Source organism: Macrobrachium nipponense, chromosome 9 (assembly GCF_015104395.2).
Source record: "Macrobrachium nipponense isolate FS-2020 chromosome 9, ASM1510439v2, whole genome shotgun sequence".
Taxonomy (NCBI): Eukaryota; Metazoa; Arthropoda; class Malacostraca; order Decapoda; family Palaemonidae; genus Macrobrachium; species Macrobrachium nipponense.
Window position 1 is genome coordinate 80,799,216 of NC_061110.1, and position 7,500 is coordinate 80,806,715.

A 7,500-nucleotide genomic window follows, 5' to 3' on the forward strand; every position below is an offset into this window, starting at 1 on the left:
AAGCCAACCACCGAAGTTGTCGTGTTCGGTCTAGTATCGCAATTAGCAGTACCGTACCTTGTTGTGAGGTATTTTCATTTCATTATGGTTTCACCGGCATTTCTGTTTAAATGTACCGACCAGAACTTAATCATACTTCCATTCCTAACAGGAAGTTCATCGACTAGTTTCGTCACATGAACAAACTCACCAAAGGTAAAACGTTTTGCATTTGTGCCAATATCAATAATTGGCTGGTCTAACTGGTTAAATCGCTGTGTATCATAAGAAGCAACTTTGTCTAATGAGAAGAATAGATACACAAGGTAAAGTGTACTTGATAATGCCATCCGTAAACAATAAGTCTAACAGGATTAGCGTAAAACTCAAAGTCGGTTTTATGCTTTTCAAACCAAACTGCTAGACAAATGAATTTCGTGTTTGGCTGAAATAGCCGGAATAAACCACTATCTCCATTGCACTTTAATAAGAAGGATTACAACCACGGTAAAATTGTATTTATCAGATAGTCTAGACCTACTTGCAGCAACACAGACCTGCACTAAAGGATGAAGCTGAATAACCACAATGCTGCTGTAGGATGGAGATGCAAATATTCAAATTTGCGGACAGTGAAGCTGTGAATATGTCAAAGCACAGCAAAACGTCCTACTAGTCTGTCACACGTAAATTCAAGCAGACTAGCATTCACATTTCTCCAAGGTTTCATTGTCTGCTGCAAGCTCTAACCCCAGTTTGGCATATTCTAAAGTAAGCGAGGGAAAACTGGTTAAAATTCATTTGCTGCTATGCAAGGACAAAACCCGAAACAAGGCCTACTGGACGCTTCTCAATAAAGTGACTACTAGTATGTGCTGCTTACTAAACATTTATTTTCGAAAATTTTAAAATAGTTGCAAGGAACCATTTGGTAAAGCTAACGTATTTATCAGCACCAGTTACATAACTGGTTTGCTGCGTTTGGATGATTATATTGTTTGGTCAAGCTAATTATTACATATTATTTATCTACTAATGAATTCAGAACAGTCTAGGCTTATTTGTCCGTTATTCAAATTCTACGCAGGTATAAATCATTAAGTATGTTACACATAGCACTTACTTCCATACTGACTGCGTTTTCATAACAACTTTCTTCCATAGTGACAGTTTTGGGTGCGTTTTTATAGCAGTGTGAAGGGCTATAATGTAGCATAACACCCACGATTAAAGAATTACTATCACGAACATAAATAGTTCCATGATGTCTGTAAATGGAAATCTGTTGAGCGAATAATGTCTTGCGAAGTCGTAATAAACTAACGTCCTATGTCATGTGAACTAGGTTTATGTTACGATGAGATACACCACGATATAGTAATGACAAGGTAGTCCCGCTCTAGGCGGTAGCGACGAGTTGGGTCTCATCTGCACATGTGATTTTGTGACGACATGGTACCCTACGCCAAGCCATTGCCATGGCAACCTGTGGAATTCAAATGGCAATACCCAAAATTCCGAGTAAGTGACAATTTACTCGCGGCTTAGTGATATCGTTGTTAAGATAGTGGACTTCAAAATGCCATGTTGTACTGTAACATAATTATGTACTTGTTAAAATTGATATTAAATATCAAAAGTACAAAAAATGGCAAGATCAAGTTAAAAAATGGCAAACATTTATAGATGAAGGTCCAGCAAGATCAAGTTGGGTTTTAAAATTTTATTACAAACTTTAACTATGTACATTTAACGGATAACTTACAAAATGAAATCAACTTTAAAACAATTGACAAGAAGGTTCCAAATGCACGCAAGGACAAGACATTAAAGTTTTTAAAAAACGTGGAAAAACAAAGGCAATTTTCCCTATGTTTACATAAGTAAACTGTAGCTCTGTTCATTTTGGGGACGTCATAGATTATGGTCGGTTACATAAAAAATACCCATGGATCTGCGCAATGGACTACCTGTTATTTTTATATCTTGTATTACACCACATCTCACAGCTCACTGTCACGAATACAGTACACACTGAAAATACATCACCACAACTTCTAATAATATTCTAATTTATACATATATATTCCATTTACTACTTCATGAATATCATCCCTTTTTTTTTACTAGCCTAGAAGAACTGAACGTTAGGACAGATAAAAAAATAAGTCAAGTAAAATCGTACATGCAAAAGGATTTTAACAGGAATATCAAATGCACAAAACAAACATTTGAAACTATATATATATAAAGGAATTTTAATTGTTCGCCAAATCCTTACCGACTTGTTCACTTTGTTGCCATGGTTTTAAAAGCAACATCTTAAGTCGCTGATTTGGAATGACTATGACCTAAACTGAAACTACAATATAAAAATAAAATAAAAACTCCATATTATCAATTCAGTGTTTCCTTCAAAATTGCTGGTTCAAAGAATAATTGTAAGGGTTAACTCAAAGGTAAAGTTTTATGCAATTACCAAGGACCTATACCAACAATTAGGTCTAGGATATTAAGGTACAGTCAAATCTTGACTTACGATTGAACCAACGTACAAGTTTCCGAGATATGAGCCGACACAGAAGTGATTTATTGCTTTCAGAAGCGAGCCAAGATTGAACTACGAGCCAGTGAGCCTGGGAGATGCCATCTCCCAATGTGTCCATCATTGCCAGCACCGAGACGCCTAGCCAAGTGGTCTTGTTCAGTTCATGTGGTTACATTGCCATGTGAGCATCTCAGCAGCACCTTGTAGCATTTCTCACTGTGGCCCTGTATTTAGGAACATTTCTTAATTTTTACCATTGGTCCTGAGAAGAAGAAACGGCCAATTACCTTGGATATCAAGCGCAAAATCATAGAAAAACATAATCAAGGTGTGTGCTATGGATTTGGCAAAGCAGTATGACTGGACTATTACTACGATCTGTACGACTTTGAAGGTACGATTTTGAAGGAGTCGATAAAGGCTATAACGCTAGAAAAGTGTGCTAAGATTATTTCAAAGCTCTGACCCTCAGCCCATGAAAAGATGAAGTTTTGTTGGTGTGGCAGAATGAGAAGCAGCTCGCAGGAGATACTATGACGGAGAGCATGTGAGAAGGTTCAAGACATCTATGCCGATGAAGCCGGGAACATCGACAGACAAGGCATCGAAAGTTATTCAAAGCCAGTCGGGACTGGTTTGATATTATTAAAAAGAGGACTGACATTCACTAAGTTATCAGGCATGGTGAGGCAGCAAGTTCCAAAGTGAAGGCAGCAGAAGTCTGTTGAAAGGTTTACCAAACTGGTAGAAGCAATAGGATACATCGCCCAGCAAGTCTTCACTCATGACAAGACAGGGCTCTTCTGGAAAAAGTTGCTGAGGAGGACCTATATAACAGCAGAGAAGAGCTTGCCAAGCATCAAACCTATAGGGGTTAGGGTAACCCTTGTGTGCACCCTTGCGCTGTGTGTGAACTTAAGAGACTGCTGCAAAATTAAGCTGTTACTTGTATATCACTCAGAAACCCCAGAGACTTTAAGACCCACAAGATAGCCAAAGACAATCCGCAGGTTATGTGGAGGGCAAACTCAAAGGCATGGGTCACCAAGGATGTTTTCATTCAGTATGTAAATGTAGTTGTTGGCCCTACCATCAAGAATTACCTCACCTCAAATAACTTACCAATAAAAGGCCTTCTCGCACTCGACAATGCTCCCATGCAACCGCCAACCTTCACAGACATCATCTACAAAGAATTAAAATTTATCAAACCCAACAACACCCCTATCCTGCAACCCATGGACCAACAGTTGATTTCAAATTTCAAAAAGCTCTTGACCAAGCACCCGTTCAAGCACCGCTTTGAGGTTCTCAAAGCCACAGACCTCACCCTTCAAGAGTTCTGAAAGAATCACTAAAATACCGTGAACTGCCTCAAAATTATTGATGTGGCCTGGTGGGGTGTTTCAAGAAGGACTTTAAACTCCGAAAGGAAGAAGCTGTGGTATGAGTTTGTGTCCAAACGGGGCTTCGAAGGATTTGAACCTAAAGAACTAGTGGCTGCTGCCTTGAAGGTGGACTTTTTAGTCAAAGGCTAGGCCCACCACCAATAACTGTAGTTGATAACCTAACCATTGCACTATGGTTTCTAACTTAGGACCCCATCATTATTAAAAATATGAGGGTCTGGGAACGGAAGTTAAATTGGTCAATAACAAATTGAGATTCCTCATTTCAAGAATCTTTTTGAGATTTGGGCATAATGAAAGAATTCCGTCACTAATGAGAATATGTGACACTGAACCATACAAGTGGGAATTTCCAAACGCTTCGTGAAGCTATTGTATTAAACGCACACTAATGTGTAAAAGTCGTAGGAATGAAAGTAATTACACAGGAAAACTAGAAAAATTTGTTGCAAGAAATGTTCTAGAAGACATGGTTTCACCATGACTGCAATTACCTATGCCTGAGATACCATGGCAGATTTATGTAGGTATGAACAGGAAGGAGAGGAAAAACAAAAAATGGTATTTACCCATTAATTAAACTCGGCTACTACTCTTGACCCTTTTAACTTAAATTTTCAGATAATCCTGACAAATTTTAGATTATTGGAAAGTTTATTACAAATCTGCCTAAAATGTGGATTCGGATAAGCTTTGAAAATCTAATACTAATGAAATAAATATATCACACCACTAATATTATATACAAATACATTATATAAAATAACATTGGAATTTGATCAATCTTACATGAAGAAGACCTTAATATCACTGTCATCATTATAAAATATCTTTCACCTTATAACATAAGCATGCATGAAATTCATATGGACTAAAACTGAACCACAATAAAACAAACATAATATTCTACAGGTAACTAATTAAAAAGAAAACAATCTTTCTTAAAAAATATTAGGATAAGGTAACCCATGAAAAATGTTGAAAGATACAACTGTTTCATTTTTAAAGCATCCTTTTACAGAAATTACTCTACTGTACTAAACTGGGACAGTAATAGTTAATTTGCTTGGTACATTTCAAGATGATATGGATTTACAGGCTAGGTTAGCCTGTGAACATAGGTTAATGTTTTCATGTTTTATGATTTTATGTTTGACACAATTATTATCTGAAGTGTTAGTTGATGTGTTTGTTGTGACTATTGTTATTGAATGTGTTCAGAAAGTATATACATATAATGGAAAAAACCGTATTAAAACAATAATATACTCTAAATCATTGTGACAAAGAAAAACAATCTAATACAGATTAAATTTATGAAGGTAAAGAGGTTAGTTAAATAAAAAAAAGTTATACAGTACTATGACCCTGTACTTCAGTTTCTCACCAAACTAAAAGCAACTTCAAAAATAGCTGAACACATTATTCCATTAACAAACGCCTCTGCTTAACAAAACAGATTTTGTAAACTATTGGGGAAAGAGCTAATGTGTGCATTCTAGCTGTGTAACTCCTAACCTTAAGGTAAGGAATATGCTGTGTGTAATATTTACAGGGAGACAATGGGTGGTCCCTTCTCATCACTCAATGAGGAAGGTTAAGTTCAGTGAATTTATATTCATGGTCAGGTTAGGCTGATGGCTGGTCAGGCGTGAATGTAACATCCTAAACTAAGGTTAAGTTTAGGATGAATTCCTGTACTTTAATCTATGGTTTACAGTACTCTAGATCAGGCTCAATAATTTAGAACCTGGCACAAGTTTGGTTAGGCTTTGTTACACATCTTTGTCCTTTAGAATATGTTTTATGGTGGCTGGTAAAAAAAAAAAAAAAAAAAAAAATATCACAATTTTGGCTGGAAAAAAAAAAAAGGCACATTAATTTATGGTGGCCAGTAATCCTTAGGTCAGGTTGAGTTAGGTTGGGTTGATTCAGATTAGGTTAGGCTAAGTTAGGTTGTAGGTTAGTTTATGTTATGGGTTAGGTTAGGTTAGGTTAGGTTTAGGTTACATTGGATTAGGTTAGGTTACTTTTTCCCTGTGACTGGATTACTGACCACCATAAATTACCATGGTTTTTTCCTGCGATTTTTCTTTTTTCACCTGGATTAGTAATTTCGTAATTCTTCAGTTTTTTTTAAGCCAATTACTGTATAGCATTCATTCATAACCGAATTATGATTCTTGATCAATATTTATGCATACACATACCCCGTCATGTCTGCCTTCATTAGTGGTATCTGTTGGAAAGCCATGGTTTCTGACGTGAAGGGGATTTAGGTACCACCCAAATGAAAAAAAAAATATCCCACCTTCAAAACCCCCAAAATATTTACCACAAACACCGTAACTCATTTTCTGCAACAGTCACTCACGATAAATGGAAGCAACGTGTTTGTGAGATGGTTGTGGATATTACCCTACTATCTATGTGTGAAAAGAAAGTGAAGAGAAATTTAACATAGTATTGGGCTCACTTGTTAAACAGAAGTTCCTGCCCGGTTACTAGTACAAGGTTACATACTAGCCTAACTAATCCTAACCTAATATGCAGCACCCTCGTCCTCATCTGAGTGGGAGGGAGAGGAAATTGTGATTAGGCCTATCGCCATAAACAGTCATGGAAGCATGAGGTTAGGTTCGTTGTCATGATCAGTTGTCATCTAAGGTAAGAGGGTTAGGTAATGTAATCTCCCCTTAATGTGGGAGTAATCTGGATTCTTCCAGCAAGTCAATGGGTGAATGCATAGGCCTATATATTTATCGAAACTATAATCCCTTTAATTAGTTCTGAGACGCAGAACTAAATATAAAGAAAATTGCTCCTGCTGAGGATTTAAGAGTAAAACAATACACAAGTACAATACACCAACCAGTAGTCACCTAGAATAGTGTAATTTAAAAAATAATTAGGTATACCTATGCATTACTGGATTCCCAGGGCTAGGCTTATATAGGTACATGCTTAACCTACCTATTTCTCAAAAAAAACAAAAAAACTTTATAGGTACCTAGAAAAATGTGTCCATTAAAGAAACGCACTTTTCTATTACAGCTATCTTAGTAAATTCTAGTCCTAAATCTGAAAATATGCCAGGTTAGTTATCACAATTCTTCAGAAATCTTTCAATATTATAGCTAGGTAGCCTATTACCACGATACAGGAGTAAAACGAGTATCCTGGGTCTATGCAGTCTCGGTGAACTGGAAAAAGCTAAATTTACTCACCATTACCTCAACTTGAATTTGAAAAGCTCTTAAGCGCAGAATGCAATAAATGAGCATGAACGTCTGAATTGTTAACACATCTGTGCTATCATTAACGGTTTCACGGAAACTTGCTGCTAATTAGCGCTAAATCCTCTTGAGGTACACAAACATCATTTTCCAAACGTAACGACTCTGCAGCCACGAAAAGTTATGAAAAGGGTAGATCTAGGTACTTATCCGCGGGGGCCTAGACTATGGCAGCTGCAGTTTTTCTATGCAGTTTTATCTACTGAACTAGAATTTTAAGTAATATTTAATCGGACGTCTGTAATTAAAATCAACCCCCGAGTGGATG

The 7,500-nt window shown here is 36.7% G+C and overlaps 1 protein-coding gene across 14 annotated transcripts in view; it reads right to left on the bottom strand.

The window, feature by feature from the left end:
- LOC135218482 (uncharacterized) overlaps nt 1-7,500 on the bottom strand; it is a 1,465,909-nt gene that overhangs the window by 902,504 nt on the left and 555,905 nt on the right. For 2 of the 14 annotated variants that reach the window (XM_064254818.1, XM_064254816.1), the window contains exon 1: nt 7,170-7,386. The exons of 11 other annotated variants lie outside the window; for them this stretch is intronic. The gene's annotated coding sequence lies outside the window, so the exon portion shown is untranslated. Of the gene's footprint in view, nt 1-7,163; nt 7,387-7,500 lie in introns of those variants that run through there. One more of the 14 variants, XM_064254814.1, reaches the window with a different exon arrangement.